The sequence below is a fragment of the Myotis lucifugus genome, unplaced genomic scaffold (genome assembly GCF_000147115.1).
Source record: "Myotis lucifugus unplaced genomic scaffold, Myoluc2.0 scaffold_605, whole genome shotgun sequence".
In the NCBI taxonomy this organism is placed as follows: domain Eukaryota; kingdom Metazoa; phylum Chordata; class Mammalia; order Chiroptera; family Vespertilionidae; genus Myotis; species Myotis lucifugus.
The window spans coordinates 249,034-268,872 of NW_005871653.1; the positions used below are offsets into that span (position 1 = coordinate 249,034).

General features: G+C 41.4%; 1 protein-coding gene across 1 annotated transcript in view; it reads right to left on the reverse strand.

Annotated features, from left to right (window-relative positions):
* FNBP1 (formin binding protein 1) overlaps nt 1-19,839 on the reverse strand; it is a 91,618-nt gene that overhangs the window by 69,831 nt on the left and 1,948 nt on the right. The window lies entirely within an intron of this gene.

Here is a 19,839-nt window from a genome sequence, read left to right on the forward strand (position 1 = left end):
AAAACCCCAAATGAATATTTTTAATACAAAATTCTGGGTAATACTCGATTCGGGTGGGAGATCAGGAAGGGGCCACAGGGAGCGTCTGGAGCAGAATATGTTCTTAGTTCTGTCCCTGGGTGCAATGGACATGGGTGTTCAGTTCACTGCTATTTTTGTACACATCACTCTATACCTACACATTTTCTTTTCATTGAATTTATTGGGGTGACATTAGTTAATAAAATTATATAGACTTCAGTACAATTCTATAATGTATCATCTGTATATGTATTGTGTCTACACCACCCCAAGTCAGTCTCCTTCCACCACCATTTACCTCCTCTATATCCTCTTCCCCCTCCCCCCAACCTCTTCCCTGTGGTAATCACCAACTGTTGTCTGTGTCTATGAGTTTTTATTTTTTCATAATCCCTTCACCTTTTTCACCCAGTCCCGTGACCCCCTCTCCTCTATATCTACACATTTTCATATATGCGCCTGTAACATACCATAATATTTAATGATTTAAATTTGGATTGGCGGGAAAATCTTCAGCGTAAGAGAAACCTAAGATCACTTGAGCCTCGGCCAACTGGAGATCAAAAACAAAGATAAAGCATTTAAGGAAAGAAAAAAGTCAAGAGAAAAATCTATTAGACAAAGTATTAAACGATTACTGTTTCTTTGATGTACTTCCTGTTTTGTTCCCATTACAAATATAAAATGGTCTTCAGAGAGGGCATCATTAATACCCAAGTATGAATTGATTATTGATTGCAAAAGAGACTTCATGCTTGGGAAGGAAAAAAAACCTTAAAAAAAATAATCCAGGACTATTATTGTCAAAAAGCTTAAGGCACTTTTCACATATCACTACACAAATATAACAGATAATTTCCCTCAATTAAAATGTTTATGAAGGTTAAGCGAACACAAATATTACATTAAGCAACATACGTTGTGCTTCTACTCTAAGCCAAAATCATATCCATCCATTCATTCATCCATCAGTATTTTACCTACTATGTGTCAAACACTAAAAACTGAGGACATATTGGTAGCAGCAAACAGAAGATGGACTATTACTCAGCCACAAGAAAGAAGGAAATCTTGTTATTTGTGACAACACAGTTGGACCTTGAAGGCATTATGCCAATAAGGGAGATAAGTCAGACAAAGACAAACACTATGATATCACTTATTGGTAGAATCTAGAAATGCCCAACTTCAAGAAACAGAGAGCAGAATGGTGGTTCCCAGGGACCTGGGGGTAGGGGGGTGGGGTTGTAATGGGGAGATGTTAGTCAAAGGGTACACACTTCCAGTTAGAAGATGAATGAGTTCTGGGGATCGAATGCACAGTACAGTGGTTATAAATAATAACACTATTTCATACACTTGAAAGTTGCCAAGACATCTTAAATGTTCTCACCACAAAAAGGAAGTGGTAAGTATGGCATGGGGGTGATCATTTTTCCATGTATAGGTGTATCAAATCAACACATTGTATACCTTAAACTTACACAATGGTATATCTCAAAGCTGAGTGGAATAGAATATAATGTAGCTAAATGGTACTAGGAGGTACTAGGAGTGAAAATTCTGTCCCTGAAAACTTGAAGCGGGGACTTTATTTCAAGCAAGTAATAATCATCCTTTTTTTTAAATTCTCACCCAAGGATATGTTTTTATTGGTTTTCAGAGAGAGAGAGAGAGGGAGAGAGAAACATTGATCGGTTGCCCCCTGTAGGCACTCCTACCAAGGATCGAACCTGAAACCTAGGTATGTGCCCTGACTGGGAATCAAACCCACAACCTTTTGGTGTATGGGACGATGCTGCAACCAACTAAGCCACCGGCTAGGGCAAGAATCATCTTTTGCTAGATAGAAATAGTAAAATATTACATCAAAAAGACAGCCCAATTGTTCTATTGTTCCCCAGACAAAAGCCAATACAAGCCAGCCAAATTGATTTTTTTTTATGAAACTGACAACTAGATTGCACTGGTTTCATAAAAAGTCTTTGTGGGATCAATAGTGATTTTGGATGAAAGTACATGCATGGAGTGATTTAAGAAAATATTTTAAAATATCCATTTTGTAATTTGCTCTGATGTTTGCAAAAATCAATGCTCCAAAACAGATCCTCATGGATGCTCCATCTGGAGCCCAGACCTGCCACATATTCAAAGTTGGCAAGAATTAGCTGGAAAGAAACAAACAATGCCACCCCTGCTTGTTTTGTTGTTTGTTTGGGTTTTTGGAATTAGGGCTGGCCAGAGAGGAACTCCGAGTTTGTCTGATTTTATCTATATAAACACTGGACTATTTTCACAGGGCCCTGGAAGATTAAAAACAAAACAAAAAGCCTACGGAGCTTGAAAGCAACCACTGCTACCAGTCCTCTTTAAAGCTGTTCTGATGATTTGCCTTTCAGGAAACTGAACCGCATTTAATCACATTTCCCAATGAGACCACTACCAGGGGAATTCCTGTTGGCTGTCATAACCTAGCCTCGCATATGCAAATGCTTCAGCACCAGGGACGGCCTAAGAGACAGTGTGGCATATGTTCATTTTCACATCAGCAACACACATGAACATGGACATATTACCTCACACCTGTCAGGACGGCCATCATCCATAAATCAAACACTGTTGACAAGGATGTGCGGAAAAGGGGACTGTGCACTACTGGTGGGAATGTAAACTGGTGCAGCCACTATGGAAAATGTATATAGATGCCCTCTAGCTTTTCTTCTGCTGGGCAATCCCTCTTCCCCCTTTTTAAAAAATCCTCACCTGAGCATATATTCTTATTGATTTTTAGAAAGAGAGAGAGAGGGAGAGAGAAACATCGATGTGAGAGAGAAATATCAATTGGTTGCCTCCTGTATGCACCCCTACCAGGGATCGAACCCAAAACCTAGGTATGTGCCCTGACCAGGAATCAAACCCGAAACCTTCGGTGCATGAGACGATGTTCCAACCAACCGGGCGACCCGGCCAGGGCTTTTTCTCCTTTTTGTTACTGAGTATTGTCTATTTGAGACCAAGAGGACAGTCATGACTTTAAAACTACTGCTTCTGCAACAAACTACCTGACGTCAACATAAGACCCAGAGGTACTCAGCATGTCGGAGCACCCCTGCAAGTGCCCATAGGGAGAGAGAAGCTAACATGTGATGCCAGCTCAGCGGAGACGCGGCCCACTGACACCTTAAGGCTCCTGGGCTCTCTGAACGGCCTTCACAGATTCGAGGGGGCTGGCACTGCAGAGCTTTGGAAAGCTTTGGAAAGCTGCCATCTCCTCGAGTGCCGCGGCTCTTCAACCCTCCGTTTCCACTGCAGGAACCAAGGGGGGCCAAGTTGCGGTGGGGGGCCTGCGGGGCCCGGGGGGCCGTGCAGTCACAGTTCACTCGAACATCCTGTGACGGACGGAGGCTAATTAAAACCTATCTCACACACACAGATTCTCACTCTGTTAAAGCAGAGAGCTTCTCGGAAACACAGACCAATTGCTGGCTCTGTTTTCAAAGTCCTCCTGCTATAAGATAACATAAAACTGGTCATTCAGAACAGACAGGGCTGTTAGGTCATGAAAAATTATTATAGCAATTTCTAGAAATCTCACACCTATTAAACTTAAGGACAGCCATCAAGCCCATTGCCCACGGCCCCAGCTCAGTGCCTTGCACAAGACATGTTTTGGAGGTGAGCTACAACCCAGGGAAAATGAGTAGTCAGGCTAACTATAGTGGCTTTAAAAAAGAACAAAATAGTTATTTTCAGCCACACACTGTAATTACAGTAAAAGGGGTAAGGAAGTCAACCTGGACCGCTCACTGTGAACTCCAGTCTTTTCGACTTTGTGGCTCTACTCTCCCACACGCTCGAAGAAAAACATTAGCCAACCCGACTGAAAGCTACCAGATACTGGTGTTAGCAGGAAGAGTATCAACTGATTTGGTGGGAAATCCATCTGCAGAGACAACAATTCCCTTACTTCTTCGAGTGTGGTTCGATGTTGTGGGTGTATTTTTAACTGGCACCTAATATACCCTTTACAACCCGTGTTGCAACAAGAATACTCAGATAATCATTAAGGAGACTTCAAACACCACACAGCATCCTTTAATTACTTGGGAGAAAATTTATAGAACCTTCTGAAGAGTTAAAGACCAATTGTTTTATGCAGCATTTACAATGGCTTTTACATTTCCAAAGACCAAGGAGCTTCCTAGATTAGCTCCTTGCCATCTTGGAGATAACTAAAAATCTGTTTGTTGTTGTTTTTTAATTAAGGTGGAATTCACATAACACAAAATTAACCATTCGACAGAGAACAACTCAGTGGCACTGAGTATGTTCATAATGTTGTGCAACTACCACCTCTATCTAGTTCCATGGTATTTTCATTACCCCATAGTACCCACTAAGCAGGTACTCCCCACCTCCGCCTCCCCCATGGCCTGGCAAACAATTGGTTTTCTGTCTCCATGGATTGGCTTATTCTGGATATTTTACATAAAAAGAATCACACAATATGTGACCTTTCGTGTCTAGCTTCTCTTCGCTAGGCTTAATGTTTTCATTCAAATTGTAGAGCGGATCAGTACCTCCTTCCTTTTTCTGGCTGAATACTATGCCATTGTGTGGAAGAACCGCATTTTGTTCGCCCACTCAGTCGTCCACGGACAGATGGGTTGTTTCCACCTTTTGGCCATTGTGAATAGTGGTGCTATGAACATTCCCGTACAAGTATTTATTTGAACGACTATTTTCAATTCATTTGGGTTTAGAACCAAGAGTGGACTTGCTGAATCATAGGGCAACTATATGTTTAATGTTTTGAGGAACCGTCAGGTGGTTTTCCACAGCAGCGGGACCATTCTACGTTTCCACCAGCAATGTCCAATGTTCCGTCTGTTATTTTCCACTTCTTTGATTTTAGTCAGCCCAGGGGGTGTGATGCAGAGTCTTTCTGTGGTGTTGATTTGCACTTCCCAAATGACTAATGATGTCCAGCATCTTTCTTATGCTTGTTGGCCATTGGTATGGCTTCTTTGGAGAAACCAAAGTACTGCCGTAACAATAAGTACAAATAATTTAAATCTTCAATATCACTTTCTTTAAAGCTGACCCCGCTCTCCACTTTTTAAATCTGTGTTTGGAAGTCACATGAATTAGATAAGAGCCCGAACTGGTATCTAGTCAGAGGGCAAAATCCAAGACTGTTTCCAGTTTGGCAACTCACTTATTTACTAAGCATCTACTATGTGCAAGGTACTATTCTAAGTGCTGGGAAGAGATTATGGAACAAAACAAATAAAAACCTTGTCCTCATGAAATTTACTTCCCATGAGAAGTTTGATAAATACTAAATCTATTAACCTGGAAAATGGACATCATAAAAATGGATAACTTGCAGTTTTCACAGAAATACTTTAAAATATAAAATCAGTAAACAGGCCACTTAGGGCTCTTGTGTATAGATGTTAAATTACATTGAAGGAATATCTTACTTTTACTGTTAAGAGTACTACTTTAGATACGAATTAGGCACATTTTACACAACTGTAACCAGAAAATGCACAAATTTACTATGAGTTTACAAAGCTTTGGGTTCAAAAGTATAGAACAACTCACTGTTTTAATATCCTCAAGAATAAAAATGTCAGACAAGCCCTAGCCGGTTGCTCAGTGGTTAGAGTGTTGGCCCAAGGACTGAAGGGTCCCAGAAAGTGAAGAAGAAAGACATCACCATCCTGCGTCCCATTTTTGCCAGGCAGCTGACTGTTTTTATTTAGAACTGTAGCACCTGACTGCCTGAAGTTTGTTTTGTTTTTTAACAGAGGTCAGCTTTTATTGGCTGTCTGAAGTTTTTTTCAAAAGATGTTCTTTACTTACCTTGTTGAACTACCAAAGTGAGAAAATTAATTAAACAATGAGCCTTTCACCTTTCTCAGCCAAAATTTTTTTATTTTATTTCATTGACAGAGAAACATCAGTAAGATGAGAAATATCATTGATCGGCTGCCTCCTGCACATCCCCACTGGGGATCAAGCCTGCAACCCAGGCATATGCCCTGACTGGGAATGGAACCGTGGTCTCTTGGTTCCTGGGTCGCCACTCAACCAATGAGTGCACTTGCCCGGCCTCAGCCAAAAAGTTTTTGTTCAGCAAAACAGTCCCAGATTGTCTTTGCCTATGGGATCACACCCAAGACATTCAACCCATGGACAGGGTGCCTGACAGCTTCAAGAATGTGCCTCATGGTTCTATTCATATTCCACTTTGTGACCTGTTGAATCTTCTACAGGCCTACCATTAACATTATTAGCATTTCTTTGAGCTATAGTGTGGGAACTGTACATAAAATGTCTAAATAGTTTCTAGCCTTCAAGTAGCTGCTCTCCAATAACTGACGTCAACGTCTTCTCCATTTATTATGAATCAGGACTCCGGGGACAACCATTTCGGTGTCAGTTGATCCTGGAACTCAGATTACTCTAGAACGCTGGAGTTGAAGGGAGCTGAGGTCACGCAGTCTAGTTTCCACCCAATTCACTGACCCCTTCTACAACATCCCAACAAGTGCTCATCTGCTTCCTTTTCAACGTGGAATCCAGGACATAGACAAAACAGCCACATCACCAGCCACATGTGAAGAGAAGTAATGACAGCCAATGCTCACTGAGCTTACTGTGTCACACATTTACTTACTGCTCTGAGTATTCATTAACTCACTTAATAGTCTCAATAACCCTATAATGTAGGCCCTATTATTATCCCCATTTTACAGATGAAGGAACTGAGGTTAGAAGACTTGCCCAAAATTACTCAGCTAGTTAGCATGAGGCTATGACCCAAGAGTCTGGCTCCTAACCCATACATACTCTTGAACAACACGACATACAAACGAAATTGCAGAAATATTCTAAGAATCAAAGACTTTTCAAACGAGCAGCCACTGGAGACTGTCTAGTGCAGCGGTTCTCAACCTTTGGGTCACGACCCCTTTGGGGGGTGTCGAACAACCCTTTCACAGGGGTCGCCTAAGACCATCAGAAAACACATATATAATTTCATATTGTTTTTGTGACTAATCACTATGCTTTAATTATGTTCAATTTGTAACAATGACATTGGGGGTCACCACAACATGAGGAACTGTATTAAAGGGTTGTGACATTAGGAAGGTTGAGAACCACTGATCTAGTGTGAGAGCTTCACTCAGAGAGTGAAGACCCCAAGTGAGTGAGCAGCAGACAGCTGGGGCCACATGCTTTAGCGTTCGTTGGGCAGATCCACTGCCCCCAGAATATGGGTGGTTATTTCACACCTAAAGCTAGAGAAAATCTTGCATTTTATTTGGTATTTCTAAAACATTTCTGAAGTGGATCAGCATGGTTTACTTTCAAAGAACAAGAGATGAATCTTAGGGGGGAAGGGAGAAGACTGGCAAAACTATTTCTTCCAAAAGGGAATTGCGCCCTAACCGGTTTGGCTCAGTGGATAGAGCGTCGGCCTGCGGACTGAAGGGGTCCCAGATTCGATTCCGGTCAAGGGCATGTACCTCGGTTGCGGGCACATCCCCAGTGGGGAGTGTGCAGGAGGCAGCTGATCAGTGTTTCTCTCTCATCGATGTTTCTAACTCTCTATCCCTCTCCCTTCCTCTCTGTAAAAAAATCAATAAAATATATTTTAAAAAAAAAAGGGAATTGCAATGAAATGTTCTCCCCTGTGGGTCGATGGTTATGACAATAATGTAAAAACTCTTGAGGTTTTTATAAAGAATGACACAGAATCTCCATATTCAAGGTGTACAATTCTGTGACAAGAACCTTTGCACAAACTTGGTTTAAGGAGTTTCTTTCTTGCTATGATAAGACTTTATATCAGAGCTTCTCAGTTTCCTATCCCATCGTCTTCAGAGAAAATAAGTATAAAAACTTCTTGAATGTTCCCCAACTTTTCAATTTCATATTCTAAGGGATTTCTTCAAAGAAAAAGTGATCGAATTTTTCTTTTAGACGAGAATAAAAGGATGCATGGTAGGCCTCTTCTTAATAAATGACCAAGGATAGTGTTACTATCTCTATGACATCCAAGGATATTGCTCCGGTTTTTATTGTTTAACCTATTACCCACAAAGTTTACTGGGAAGAACCATTTTATTATGGGTCAGAAATTTGACAGACAACTTGTCTCTGCTCCTGCATGGCTGAGGCCCCCGCTGGAAAGGCTAGAAGGCTGTGGGGACTCGACTGATGGGAGCTAGAATCACCTGGAAGCCTTCCACTCATATGGCTGGCAGCTGATTGACTATTAGCCGAGACCTCAATCAGACTGTCAGTTGGAACCTTTCCTGTTGGCTTCTCCATATGTCTCCCTATGTGGGCTGGTTGGGCTTCTTAACAATATGGCGTTGGGTTCTAAGAGCAAGCATCCAGAAAGAGTGAGGCAAGTGTACGGCATAGTTATGATCCTGTCTCAAAAACAACATGGTGTCACTTTTAGCATATTCTATCAGGTAAGGCAGCACAAAGATCTGCCAAGGTTCAAGGGGAAGGGACAGAAGCCCTCTTCCACCCTCAACGGGTGGAGTCTCATGTCACATTGAAAGAGCATGTGGAATGCGAGAAATTGTTGAGGCCACTTTGCAAAACAGAATCTGTCACACACATGAAATAAGTCCCCGCCCCCCCATCTTATTTATTTGGTGACCTAGTGTCACCAATTTTAAGCTGTCTCTGAAAAATATGAAGAGAAAAATTAATATCAGGTACAACAGAGATCTCAGTCAACAAGGTGTGACTTGAATAATTCTCAATAGTCTCTATTCATCTTCAAATGTCAGAACAAGCATACAGGCAGGCAGCTTTCAAAGGAGTAGAAACTATTAGATAGTCTGCAAACACTTATTAAAATAATGCACGCATGACATTAATCTCTGATTACTACCAAAAACCAAACGCTCATCAGTGACCCATCTATTTATTTATTTATTATTTTTTTTGCCATTGATGAATTAGTATACTGGTTTTACTTCTAAGCATATCAAGGCTTCAAGATCTGTTTATTATGCTCTTAGGACAATTTACAAAACCAATCAACTCTTACTAGTCTAGGCCCCTCCCAATCGGAAACAAGTTTCACATAATGATTCTCAGTAAGATAAACAGCTCGGCAAGCAGAGAGCACAGCCGCTGTCCAAAAGGGCAGCCTAGTGTGACAGGGTCACTACTGAATGACAGAGTTCTGAAGTTAAGTAAGAGGGCTGGAAGGAGCGGCACTATCCCAAGAGCTTAGATTTTACCCTTTTAATTCTTGCTTTTCTGATTACCCAATGGATCCACACAGACCCGAACAGCCTGGGCCTGTTCCCGAAGCTCCGGGTGCATACATTAAACTATCTACTTGCTCAGCGATTTTCAACATTTTTCATCTCCCGGCACACATAAACTAATTACTAAAATTCTGCGGCACACCAAAAAAAGCATATTTTTTGCCAATTTGACAAAAAATAGGTATAACTTTTGATTTACAATTACCTACCCTTTTGCTCCAAAGTGACTTTTTAAAAAATCAGGTGCCTATACTTGTATATAAGGATTTCTGGTGCCAAGTACTAACCAATCAGATGCAACCTTATTAAGCGATGTGACCAATAAGATGCAACTCTATTAAATGACCTATATATTTATGGCTCAAGGCAGGGCATTCATACCGGGCGGCTACTGTTGTGTTGGCTGTTATCACTTCTTTATCTGACAATCTAAGGGAAAAGAGGTCAGTGCCCCTGACTTAGTCAGGTATTGCATGCTTTAAAAATTCTTGCGGTTGAAAATTGCTGTGCTAGCTGTCAGATACTTAGATATCTAACAGGCATCTTGCAAAATGTTCTACACCTTCTTCTTCTCATCAACTCTAACCCTTCAGTTCTGTCTCCCACACCCTTATTCTCCTCCATAGCATTTATCATGATCAGATATGTTACACAGAGTTCAGATAGAAAGGCAATTTGTTCTACTGTCTGGTTCACTGCCATGTTCCCTTTGCTTAGAACAATGCCTGGCAAATAATATTTGTTGAATGAATGAACGATGGCTTATCTGGGTACCTGAGTAAATGACAACTAGACAACCATAAGGAACAGAGTACTTAGAATGGTATGTTGGTAAGTGGCTAGCAGGGTAAGAAAGTAGCTCCAAAATATTCTGGATTTTAAATGTCTTACAAAGAATGAATATGGGCAAAAACTGGGAATGCATGAGAAGGAATCAAAATGTCACAGTGCTACCTGAGCCACCTCAGAATGACCTGGGAGAGCTTTTCAAAGTTCAGATTCTCAGACTTGCCAGTTTGGAAAATGTTGGAAAGTGAGATGATGATGAACACCCAAGATTCAAACTGGGTACCAGGACATCATCTCAGGGATGCAAAATTGAAGAGAATTGAAAGGTCTAAACATAGCGAATTACCCTGTTGTCTGTCTAAAGAAAGAATACATTAAAAGAAAAGGAACTGTCAACACAGCATTTATGAAGTAGACTCTATTCCCTCCTAAGGTACACCTACCCCTCTGGAGGAGATCAATGCCTGAGGCTTCCATAGTTTGGTGTCATAAGCCATTAAATTAATCCAAATCCATTTTGATTTCATGCACTCCACGAAACTTTGCCCAGAATTTAGCTTTCCACATAGATTAGTCTACAGGGAGAAAATGTGCAGATCAGCAAGTATGAATAGCTGGTCTCCTAATGGATATACTTCTGGCTTGTTCATCAGTCCTGGGAATTTGGTTAGTGTGGGTCACCTCGGGGCATACTGGAGGTGCCACCCGCGCTGAAACAAAGAGAGGGCAACGCCCTAACTGGTTTGGCTCAGTGGATAGAGCGTCAGCCTGCGGATTGAAAGGTCCCAGGTTCGATTCCAGTCAAGGGCATGTACCTTGGTTGCGGGCACATCCCCAGTAGGAGGTGTGCAGGAGGCAGCTGATCGATGTTTCTAACTCTCTACCCCTCTCCCTTCCTCTCTCTAAAAAATCAATAAAATATATTAAAAAAAAAAAAAAAAGAGAGAGAGAGGGCAAGGAAGATGTGACAGTAGGTTTTGTTTTTTCTGCCCAACTGGTGAAAAAAAGGGCCCAAAGCTAATATACTATTTTTTAAAAATATATTTTTATTGATTTCAGAGAGAAAGGGAGAGATGGAAACATCAATGATGAGAAAGAACCTTTGATCGACTGCCTCCTGCACGCCCCACACTGGAGATCGAGCCCGAAACCCGGGCATGTGCCCTGACTGGGAATAGAACTGTGACCCCCTGGTTCATAGGTCGACGTTCAGCCACTGAGCCACGCCAGCTGGGCCTAATATACTATTTAACCCACAAGCTGAAACAGTGAATGGATCCCTCCCCCCAATTCCCTGCCTCACTGCTCAAGGTGTACACTGCACGTAAAAATGTTGGGGGCGCTCAGCCCACACGGTTAGTCCAATCAAACAAGCGTGGCCTGCTCCTTCCCAACCTTCACACTGCAGTAGTGAGGCTGAACACCTGGCCCGTAGCTACCTGCTTCCAGTAGTCCAGGGGTATCTTGTGTGCCCCCAGGGCGATGCCATAGCCCTCATATGGTTTTCAGTGAGTTTATCTTTCCAGGCCCCCCTTCCCGGGCTCTGCTCATTCTCCAGCTCTGTGTCCCCTGATACCACCCTCCTCACCTGCATAACTTACTACATGAATCCACATGGGTGCCATGTAAGCCCAACTGAGTACATGTTTCCATGTAGTTACCCCACCTTAGTCCTTGTCACACTGGACTGTAATTTCTTGTCCACATTTCTGCACCCCTACTAGACTGTAAGCTACTTGAAGACAAAAACCAGGTCTTGGCACTTAGTAGATGCTCCAAAAATAGATAGTGTGCACAAAACATAGAAGTCTCAATTATACTTATCATGTCTAATATAAATTTTATAATTTCCGTTGGTTTCCTTTATACATTAAAGTCATAATTACTTGCCACCAACATCACCAATCCTCTTGCCAAAAACAGTAATGACAATGAAGAGTTAAATCTATGCTGGGATGACAGGGAGACTTTTCATGCACACCTCCGTATTAGTTTCAAGGGTACAGCATAGTGCCTAGATATTTCTATAACTTACAAAGTGATCCTCCTGATAAGTCTAATGCCCACCTGGCACCATATACAGGTATTATAATATTATTGACCATATTCCCTATGCTGTGCTTTGCATCCCAGATAGCCCATTCTTAAGCATAAGTAAAATTTAAATGTAGGAAGTCAATGTCATTTTACAGTCACATACACACTCATGAAGTCCGCATGTATTGTCCTGACAAGTGTAGCTCAGTTGCTTGGAGCACCGTCCCATGCACTGAAAGGTCACGGGTTCAATCCCCAGGCGGGGTGGGTACGGGAGAAAAGATTGATGTTTCTTTCCCTCTCTCTCTCTCTCTCTCTCTCTCTCTCTCAAAAAATAAAATAAAATCCAAATTTCTTTAAGCATTTCCATATATATATATACATATATATTATACACATATATATATATATGTCCTAATGCAACTATTTTTAAACTTCTTAGCTTTACTTGCTAAGAAGAAATTAATTTCACACTAAGCTGATATGCACTTCATTAGATGTCTCAAGCAGCGAATACCCCACTTCTGGGGGGAATGATGTGACTTCAGTAAAACTTTTTTAAAAAATGTGGTAACAATAGCCAAAGAGAACTGTTACCCCCTGAAGGACATTAAAATTATATTTTATGTAAGCCCAAGTATAGTGCTAAAAATTAGCATGGCGATTTGCAGTTCATTTTATTTTTTTTCCAAAAAGAACTAACCATGCATGATCTCCTAAAATCCAGAGTTCCTTTTCAAAGCAGTGATTTCCAGGCCTTTTCCTACTGTTAGGTCACTTACTTTTCTTGTTAACCTGTAAACAGAACTTTAAGTCACGGGACAAAGACTTCACTGAAAACTAGACGGCCAGGACAGTGACCTGCTCCTTCTGCAGCAGGAGTGTTTTGCAGTTTGTTCCCAAGGAACAGGGCTTTTTCCTTTAATCCTCCCCATGACTATCCTAATTGGCATGACCTGTCGCCTCCTGCAACAATCTCCAAGCACTTTGCAAACAGGCATTCCTGTCTGTGGTGAAGAGGAAGGCGAGCACCAGCACACCGAGTTATAGGTCGGCAGGACGAGGCACAGAGACGGGAGGACGTGGCCGACACTAATAAATGTTGGATTAGGCAAGCAGTGAGACTGGGCCAGGCCCTTCCCAGCAGGCTCGCTCACGTGGGAGCACGTACACCATTTCTCCAAGAACCTGTTGGGTGTTTCCATGCAATCTCGGTGTTGGTGGTGCAATTAGAAGTACAAAGGGAACAGCTTCTTGCAAAAGGGCAGGTTTTCTTTTGCATGGACAGGAGGGGACATGTTCAGTCTTATGTTCCTCAAGACCCCAAAGCTGGAAAGCCCTGCATGGGGCAGCCCGAGCACCCCCCAAAGTGGTCAATAGCTCTCCTTTGTCCTTTCTCAATTCATTAACAAACTCGCACCCAGACATACTTTTGTTAGACACAAAATCAGAAACTTGATACCACTTTTACTATTTAACACCCTTACAGATTAATTTAGAAAAGAACACCTTTGATTTGAAAGAATGGGGGAGTCACTACACATGGCACGAAACACCTGCTAGAATCTAAGCTTCATTCATAACAGTTCCTGCGGAGTCTGCAGCACTCAGCACTGAGTCACTGATTCTCAGCAATTCTCAGGATGAGGAACATCAAACGTTTCAGAAAGCAAAACCTAAAGAGGTGCCGGGAAATGTGAGTGATGGGGAGAAAAGAGGTGCGGGGAAATGTGAGTGATGGGGAGCAACTCATAGAGAAGATGCCATTTTTAAACTACATTTATTTGGTGTCGGAGAAAAACAACTGTATTTAAATTCTAGCCTTAGCACCCAATATTTTGGTGAGTCTGGTATCTTTTCTGAGAACCACCTATAATATGGAGATAATGATGAAACTCACAGGATCCTTGTTGGGTTAGGAAAGGATGCATTTAAATTCCTGAAAAGGTACAACAGGCACTTAACAAGTTGGCTCTCTTCTGTTTTCATATTTTAAAAAGTGGGGAAGCCCTGGGTGGGTAGCTCGGTTGGTTAGAGCATCATCCTGATGCACCAAGATTGTGGATTCGATCCTCATCATCAACAAATAGATGATGTCTCTCTCTATCTCCCTCTCTCTCTAAAATCCATTAAAAAAACATTTAAAAAATGGGGGGGAATTTTGGTTCTACACCTGATTCTTCAGGAAAGCGGGGTAACATCAGGATGTGAGGCGGAGAAGACTGAGGGCTCTAAAAAACCTTGTGGAGGCAAACAGATGAAGCAAGAATGCTAAAATATTGATGATCTAAAAGCTGGGTTATAAGTACATTAGGGTGCCTAATATTATTTTAAGTATATTGAGAAATTTTCATAATAAAAAGTTGAAACAATAATACATTTTGACAGTATTAACTGAAAAAAAGAAAAGGAGAGCCCTGGCCGGTGTGACTCAGTTGGTTGGGCACCGTCCCACGCACTGAAAGGTTGTTGGTTTGCTCCCCGGTCAGGGCACATGCCGGGATTGTGGCTCAATTCCCGGTGCAGAGGCATGCCGGAGGCAGCCGATCAATGCTTCACTCTCAGATCAATGTTTTTCTCTCTCCCCCTTCCTCTTTCTCTAAAAATTAATAAAAATTTCTAAAAAAAAAAAAAAAGATGAGGAGCTCTAGAGTCTCAAAGACCTGGCATTTAATCTCTCCTTTCTACTCTGTGAACTTAGACAAGTTATTTTACCTTCTGAGCTTCCATTGACTCTCTTATGAAAGGGAATGGTGTGAGTGTAGAAATGTGCCATTCAGATCCTCTTTCCAGAAAGGCATTGTTGCTCAGCTGCAGGGAGTATGGTTAGCAGACATCCTCCTCTTGGTCTGCCTCATCTTTTGAGCCAAGGGCATGATCTTCTTGCAACAACCCCCAACCAATGACTGAGCAAGATAGTTAACTAGGAGACACTGTCTTTGGCCAATGAATGAGCCAGGCGGCGAGCGGTCCCAGGGCCTGGCTGTTTCCGTCCAATGTGAGACTCCCTGAATGGGTGATCTTTGCTCTGGGCCTCCTGGTTGGCCCCGTAGAGACTTGGACAGGCTGCATCATGGTCTGATGGTCTGATGGCTCCCTCTGCCTAATCTCACTTGCTCCCTTTTCCGTTCGCAGGTGCTACTTCCCAATAAAGCGTAGTGCTCCTAACTCCATCTTAGAGTCGTCATCTCTGCTACTGCCACTGCAGGGTACTTACCTCACTGGATTCTTGCAGAGAATAAATAGGTTGAGGGGTGGAAAAATTCTGCACAGCACCTGGGACATGACAGGCTCTTGATAATCAGCAGTGTTGATGATAATTATTCCACAGGGTTTAAGGCGCTAAGGCATGGTGCAAGTGAAAATATTACAAGAGCTAGGTAGGCCTGGCCGGGTACCTCAGTTAATGAGAGTATTGTCCCAATATGCCAAGTCGCCAGTTCAATCTCTGGTCAGGGCACATACAAAAAGCTACCAATGAATGCATAAATAAGTGGAATAATAAATCAATGTTTCTCCCCACCCTTCTTCTCTCTCTAAAAATAAAGACCTGGACTATTAAAAAAAAGAAAGAAAGAAAATATTACAAGAACTATAGAGTTTATGTAATGATAAGCTATTTCTATTTTTACAACCCAGACAAGGGTGGAAGTACAAGGTAGAGAGGAAACCACAGTTGCTAAAATGTATACACTAAAATCACAGATAATTAGTCAAAGAACTAATTCTTATTTTAGAAAACCTCATTCTAATGACTAGAATGGCATGCTCTAAATTTAAAAAACACACACAATAAAGCTAATGTGGTATTATAGTTTAAATGTTAACAGGTATTCTAACTTTTGCAACAAGAAACTGAAAGTTACATCTTTTTGTTGGTGGTGGTTGTTGGTAGTGGTTTAAATCTATTTCTAATATTAAACAACTGAGGCTTTTACGCTTTACATAAACGTAACATAGAATTTACAAATCAGCTAAAAGTTGGTCCCAACTGAAAGACCATGATCAATCAATATTAAAAAGCGTATACTCACAAGTATCATATGATCTCATTTATACGTGGAATCTTATGAACAAAATAAACTAACACAATAGATCCAAAGACATAGAAGCATGCAACAGACTGATGAATCTCAGAAGGAAGAGGGTGAGGAGAGCTTAACCAAAGGACTTATATGCATATATGCATAACCCATGGACACAGGCAATAGTGTGGTGAAGGCCTGGGGAGGAGGTGGGAGTAGGGAAAATGGGGGTCAATGGGGGGAAGAAGGGGCATCTGTAATACTTTCAACAATAAAGATAAATTTTTAAAAAATAATAAAGCTCTTCTTCCATTAAAAAAAAACAACAACACAAAAACTTGTATACTCTCAATTAACTCTCTAATATACATATTTGGCCCTTTATTTATTTTTTTTTTAACTAGACACATCATTTAGGCTCAAGCTAGTGTGCGTATATATTACTAAACCAGGAAATAAACACTAATTCCAGAAGACTTCACACCCACATTCTAAAATCTAATTAGATTAATTTCCCAGGGCATTCAAGTATTCTTGGTAGCTTGCAATTTTTAAGTGTCAAAATAAAGCCTTATTTTTAAACGTGGGCGGTGTTGACGAAACAAGTATGAGTAATACTTGCAGGAAACACAATATTAGCTTTAGCCAGGGAGTGAGTGATACTTGAATAGTCCTTCAAAGAAGCACTTTTCATGTCGCAGGAATGTAAAGCAAGAGTTATAATGTGGTCACCCGGTAAGCACAGACACTTACAAAACTGCCTTATGGTGCTTGAAATATAGCTTTCCCTACCCAAATGGCAATTTAAAGAAATGTTCAGGATTAGCTCTAAAGTATATAGTGAAGGCAACGGGCTGATATGTAAATATCAACCACACAGTCGCCAGACCTCCCAGGTTAGGTTTAATATTCACTAACCAGAAAAGACTGTGCGAAGCTTGTTTCAATGGCGAGGGAGGGATGACAGAATTAAACTTGATTTAATCTATCTTCCGAGGAGGCTCTTTTGCTCCATTCACCAGAGTTCCAGGAGTAACTATCTCCCCTGTTGGTCTTGCTGTGTTGATCCCAAACACATCTCTGAAGTGTTAAAAATAAAGAGCAGAGAGAGCTATGAACGGCTGTCAGTACTGCACACTGTTCAGTGCTCTGCAGCAAGAAGATGTAATAAGAGGTAATTCTTCCAAACCCGAAACTATTCATAGTCCATTACTTCAAGATTAAAAAATAATCAGTTACAAGTTTTAACACATTCTTCTATAAACACACACATACATATCAGGCTTTAGCAGCATGATCAACAGCAAAGAAATAAGTCTTCAAGCGTGACTCTAACGGTGTAAAGGGGGCCTAGACGTGAATATTCGTGGGCAGGGGTCTATGGGAAATCTCTGTACCTTCCACTCAATTTGTTCTGAAACTAAAACCCCTCTGAGTAAATAAAGCCTATTGAAGGGAAGGTGCCTAGAATTACACAAAATGTTTACAACCCCCAAAGTGCAGAAGGTGTTAGAACTGTTCCCCCATTACTTTAAAAAAGCAAATGTTAAAACAAAAGGAGGAAAAAGGGATTCATTCATTTATTCAATAAATATTTATCAAACTCCTACTATATGAGTCAGGCATTGTTCCCAGTTTAGTAGTGGGAGACTGCTGCCTCTGAAAAGTGCACACCACAATCAGTCACCATAGTCAACACATTGCTGAATGCGCATTGTATGCCTGACATTGTCCTAAAAGCACAGGTTAAAAAAAATTACATACAATCAACACAGGTGCTTTCTTACTATGTGAACCAATATGTCTTATTCAGGTCTCTCTGTTCACTTTCTTGCTTTTACTACTTTGGGCTCCTTCATTTCTTATTAGCACCAAAATAAAGAAATTAAGATGGCAGAGGCCCTGACCAGGTAGCTTAGTTGGTTAGAGCATTGTCCCAATATGCCAAGGTTGCAGGTTCGATTCCCAGTCAGGGCACATACAAGAATCAACCAATGAATGCAGAAATAAGTGGGACAACAAGTTGATGTCTCTCTCTCTCTCTCACAAGTCAATAAATAAAAATGTTTTAAAAAGAGGGTGGAGAGGGCAGTAGGAGATAAAAGTAACTTCTGTCACCAAGTAATTTGCTAGCTGCAAAGAGTAGAATAATTATGAGGAAAGCTAAAATTTCCAACAGATTTATTCACACTTCACATTAATGATTAAGCCAGTAAAAGTTGAACTGACACTTCCATAACTTGTCACTTCTTTCGAATAAGCAGGTAAGAAAAACAACAACATTAAAATGTAAGAAATTGTTGCTTTGCCATTTCTCCAATGACCAGTCACAACGTCATTAAGTCAGTACAACCTATTTATCCTACTATCTTACTTTTTAAACAAAGTCTTGAGTACATTCATTTAGTTCTTACAAACGTAGATCCCTCTTTTGACGCTGATGTTGTAGGCTAGAGTTAAGACCTACTTTGCATGTGTGCACTGAAATAAGTGGCTAGCCTTCAATGTATATAATGTGGCTTAGATTCAGATAGGTAACTTGCACATAGTAGCTGTTCAATAAAAATTTTTAAACTTTGATGCAAAGGCATTGTTATGAAGAGCTGTACAGAAACCATGCTACTGTGACCTAATCCCCTTAAAGCAGCCACTTACACTTTGACCTGATACAAAATAGCCCCAACTGACAAACTAAGCTAATAAAGTTATTACAAATTATGGGTTTTGAGTTCATTTTTATAGTTGTATGATAACTTCCTGACATATCATGATTCTAAACATTTCCTAGAATATGAAAGTTTACTCCTATATCAGTGTTAGAGAGAGAAAGAGAGAGAGAGCGAGTGAGCAGAGGTTTTATTCCCTCTACAAAGCAGGATGTGGCTAAAGAGTAAGCCTTTCATGTGAAGTGCACATTCGAAACCTGCCGTTTTTAAAAGCCTATGTGGACTTGGACTCAAGTCCTAAAATGTGTGCGCACCTGGTGGAATTTGTGAAGATCTATGCAAGCTGCAACCACCTGTTCCAAATAACTCACGGCCACCCAAACCAGGGCTCTGCCTCCCCAGAAGCACAATTCTGCCAAGTCAGGCTCAAGCGCCCCATCATTATCTCATTACACATGTGCACAATCCCGAAGCCGCCATTCAAGGAAAACCCTCAATCACTGCCCTGGGCTGGGCCACCAACACGGCCCAACACACCGCACGGCCCCGAGTCTCTCACCACCGGAGAACTGGAGCTTGTCTCTCAGAACCCTTCATTATTCCATTTTACAAAACCACTCAAATACTAATAAAATAAGGCGACTGAAAATAGACGTTTTGTTGCCCTCATACTTCCTGGCACTTCATCTTAAAGCTCAGACTTCTGCACGCTTCTTATTAGTGCCAACAAGTGAGTTCTTTCCTTTTTCTCCATTGAACGCTAAGCCACTCCAGAGCAAAGGCCAATATTCTAGGGCAGTGGTCGGCAAACTGCGGCTCGAGAGCCACGTGCGGCTCTTTGGCCCCCTGCCTGTGGCTCTTCCACAAAATACCACATGCGGGCCCGCACGTACAGTGCGATTGAAACTTCGTGGCCCATGCGCAGAAGTCGGTTTTCGGCCTGGGCGAGTCTATTTGAAGAAGTACTGTTGATATTTGGCTCTGTTG